Below are 4,893 nucleotides of genomic sequence, written 5' to 3' on the forward strand. Positions count from 1 at the left end.
TTTCCCTTTAATGGTACATAAGTAATGGCACATCTTTGCTTTAATGAAATATGGTGGTTCTTTCTGGTCTCCATGGGGACCGATTGTAGCCTCAGCACCCCAAAGCTTTTTCTTTTGCATAAGGATAGGCAGCATCTGTACTTCAAAAAAAAAAAAAAACACTTATTAGAATAACTATAAAATAAAAGGGTAGTCCAAAACAATAAGATAAGAAATAAAATAAAGGTATACCTATTGTATTAGATTATAAAATCTTAATTTTCACAATGACCCCATTTTATAGGTCAGGGAATTGAGGCAGAAAGAGGTTAACTAACTTGCCCAAGTTCACAGAGTAAATTCTAGAGCTGGGATTTGATCCCAGAGTCAAATCTTCACTGTCCAAGAGAGTATTTTATAAATGTAAAGCCAATAAAGTGGTAAAAATAAACTGAAGTAATTACATAAACATTTAAGACATATATTTATCAAATAATTATGAACAAAATTGGAATATCAACAAACTGGAAAGCAGTGCCACTGTACCACATGGCAATTTATTTCGTAAAGAAGCAAATGTCCTGTAGGACACTTTGCTAAGTGGAATAAGCCAAGCATAGAAAGGCAAATACCACATGATCTCAATTTTATGTGGAATGTGAGAAAGTCAAACTTGTAGAAGTAGAGAGTAGAATGGTGGTTACCAGGTTCTGGGGCCAAGGGTAGGGGGAAATGGAGAGATGTTGGTCAGAGAGTACAAAGTTCCACTTAGGAAGAATCAATTTTTCTTCTACAATATATTTTGTAAATTATTTTTATTGAAAAGATGCAAGCTAAATTCTATTTTTTGTGTGTATTTAGAATATAAAAGAATCAACCTGAAATTATTAGAGTTAGTATCATTTTAAAAGAATTATGCCCTTCTTATTTCAGAAGTTATCTAGGGTGGTTATGAGAATACCTAAAATACAGGAAACTAGCATATTATAATCAGAAGACATTAAAAACAGTAAGTGAAGCCAGGAATTAAAACACAAAAAAATCAGACCATAAACTATTATATGCTTGTAGATGGGCATGAATGACTTTCTGAAAGTATTTATATCACTACAACAATGACTTTCAACAAACTGATTTCTATATGGTCCTTGTATATAGTTGATCCCATCTCTCCAGAATATAATTCCATAAATGGACTTCTACATAATATCACAATGAATATGAACATTCAGTAGATACAAGATAACTTTACAGAATGTGATGGATAAAAAAAATCTTTAACTCACAATTACAATAAAGGAGAAAAATCCAGAAATAATCTTTATCCCAAATACCTGATATTTATATCAAGAAAATTCATAAACATTCTGAGAGTCATTAAAAAAAGACTGAACTATGAAAAGTCAACCTAACTTAATACATGGGAAATTTGAATATGACTAAGGTATAACTATCAACAAATGCATTTGTTTAAATTCACTTCTCATCAACATTTCTATAATTTTGGGCTTTTTGAAGGCTTGACTGGTTCTAAAGTTAAAATGAAGAATACATGTAAAATTGCTTTCTGAGAGAGGATTTTAATCAACCTAAAGCCATGATGTAAAGCAGTAAAAATCAGTTAATAAAGATGATTATTTAAAACTTATATGCATAAAAATTAATAAACAAAATGAGAATATCAACAAACTGGAGAAAATGTAATAAGAATATAATTGGTAAATTGTAAAACTGGCATTGAAAAACAGGGAAGTTGGATCATTTACCTCCCATTTCTAACCCCTCATTGGTTGGGGCTTGCCCTCAGAAGGATTGAAACTATCGTGCTTTAGGGTGTCCCTGAAAAGCACACTCCCACGAACCTGGAAAGAGTGTTTGGTAGAAAGGCAGAGAGATGCAAATATTAAGGTGGAAAGCTGTTAATGTGTATAGGATTGTCTAGTGTGACTGCAGATGAGCTTAGAGACGGTGGAGGTGATATGGGGAAGAAAAAAAACATAGCAGTATCTACTACAGGTGAGAAGTGTTTTGATTACAAAATTAAATGAAAAATGCTGGGTAAGCCACATGTATGAAGAACAATTACCCTGATGTAAAAAAAAAAAAAAAGGGCATGGAGTATAAAGACTGGAAGGAATAATGGCAAAATATTAAGTGAATATCTTGGATTCTAGGACTACCACCAAATTTTATTATAGAAGTAGTACTAATATAGAAATTATAGTCGTCACATTTGTTGTTGTTACTTTTATTTATGACAAAGGTTCACAAACTATAATCTAATTTCTGTTTTTGCAAATAAAGTTTTATTGGACACATAGTCATGTCCATTCATGTATTTCCAATGACTAATTTTGCCCTATGTCTGAAGATTTGAATGGTGCAACAGAGATCAAATGACTGACACAACTTAATATATTTATTGTCTGGCTTTTTAAGAAAAACTTTGCTGATCCCTGGTTTAAAACAGTGTGCCAGGCTAATAGGATAATCTGAGCACAATTTGACTGAGGATATACTAGAAGTATTTGGGGAGAAAAGAACAAAACAGCCCTAGAACACTATATTTGTGTAATGCATATTATGATATGAATTTCAGAAGCATATAGGTAGAGATATAAACTACTCAATATCTTTTCAGGTAATAGGTTTATCTTTTACACCTTATATTTTGGTTGCTAACCTTTTGCAGCACACGCTAGGAAAATTTGAGAACATCAACCACTCCTCAATCACAGTTCAGTCACGGTTTGAGTTTCAAATCAATATCATATTGAAATTATGTGAAGACAATGAAGTGGCTAACCAGCAAATTGCTCCTCAAAATTGGACTACAAAAGCTTTAAATGGCTTCATTAAGAAAAGCGAGCCCCTAAATACCCAGTAAAGGGGAGCAGGGCTCCTTTGAGAAATGGGTAATTTTAGGCCTGGGGCAGAGAAGGTACAAAGTAAGCCTAGGCATTTTGGGGTGCCTGAAAGTAAGGAAGTGTTCAAAAACTACTGGGAATGAGTCAAGCGGGCCTAAGAGCTGAATTGAAGAGTCTTCCACTGGCTACATTTGGAACAACTTGAGCATGAAAAATAATGATGTGTAAAACAACGCACAAATACAACGTGTAAAACTATAATACATGAAACCATAATGATGTCAAAAGTGAGGGGGAGGATTGAAATGCTTTTCTTTATAGAAGAATGCCAGCTAACATATGTAGAAGAAAGGATAATGTTGGAATAAAACCATTCTGATACCACCTATGGGATAATTTTTTTTTTTTTTTTTTGAGACGGAGTCTCACGCTGTTGCCCAAGCTGGAGTGCAGTGGCGCGATCTCGGCTCACTGCAAGCTCCGCCTCCCGGGTTGCCGCCATTCTCCTGCCTCAGCCTCCAGAGTAGCTGGGACTACAGGCGCCCGCCACCGCGCCCGGCTAATTTTTTGTATTTTTAGTAGAGACGGGGTTTCACTGTGGTCTCGATCTCCTGGCCTTGTGATCCGCCCGCCTCGGCCTCCCAAAGTGCTGGGATTACAGGCTTGAGCCACCGCGCCCGGCCCACCTATGGGATAATTAATTCAGGTAGGGATCATCAATGGATGTCAAAATTACTTGGTGAAAGAGAACAAATATCTTGGTGTTAGGAGACAAGATATTTGCATGGTCTCAAAATATTCCCCTACTGATTGTTTATTAAATTACAGGGAAAAGTTAGTTTTATAATGAAAAGATCTGGCAGATACCAGCTTAATCAAATAGTCAAACTTATTCTCCATCAGCAGAACAAATTAATAAAACCTGCCTTCTGTTGTGATTCAGAGGAAATTATACATCATCTATGCAATATTCTTGCCAAAAACATTTAACCTAAATTTAATTATAAAGAAGCAATAAAACAAATACAGAATATGGGACAATCTAATAGTCAAATGACCTAGACTATGAAAAGTGTCAATAACATGAAAGATTATTCTAGATTAAAGAAGATTCATCTGGTTTAAAGGGAAATGGAGAGATACAGACAACTGTAATGTTGCATTTTGATTGGATTCTAGACTAGAAAAAAAAAAACAGATGTAAAGGACATTTGGTGGAAATTTGAATATGAATCGTGTATTAGATGACATTATTGCATCCATATTAAATTTAAATACATTTTAAAAACGTTTTTGACTCCCAGGAACTCAACTCCTGTATTAGCTGACCTTGGCATGAAATGTGTATTGTTTTCACTAATCTCCTTTTTCCTAAATATCCTATATCACTGAGGCCCAACCTGTTTCAAGTCTTCCCTAAAAGCTCTGATTATTTTAGATCTAATTGGCTTGCTTCCCCTGAGATGTTCTATGATAGCCTCAGTATGTAGCACATCGTTTAGCATTTGACTTTGTAGGAGTAGAAGTAGTGGTACCCTTGGAGACAAATGAGTATAGTGATCAAGAGTCAGGCCACTTGGGTTTGAATCCAGGTCCCATTGTGTTATGTAGCTTCTCTGTATTTCAGATTCCCTTTCTTAACATAAAAATTAAATGATTTTCCCAAATCCAATGGAAGATAAAGCTCCTGTTCATTTATTCACCAAAAAATTCTGTAGTTCCTTCATCAGATATCAAAATCATTCATAGTCTCTATTTCGTAAGTCAAGTATCTCACTGAGCATTCTAGTGAAAAAATTGTTTTTCTCTAAACCTCCGTAATACCTATATTCTCATACTCTTAGCATTCTTCTTAATAGTATGATTATCTCAGCATGTACTTAGCTGTACAATAAGGAAAAACCTACTTGTATTTCAATATGGTTGTCATGGAATTTAAGGAAAGGTTGGATGATGAGGCTTCAAAAGTGAAACTCCGAACCTCAGCAGCTGGAGTTTATGGATCTTCCTTCTAGTTTTCTACAGTTGTTATGAGTCAGCTCCAAGC

This window comes from Macaca fascicularis, chromosome 16, assembly GCF_037993035.2.
Source record: "Macaca fascicularis isolate 582-1 chromosome 16, T2T-MFA8v1.1".
Lineage (NCBI taxonomy): Eukaryota > Metazoa > Chordata > Mammalia > Primates > Cercopithecidae > Macaca > Macaca fascicularis.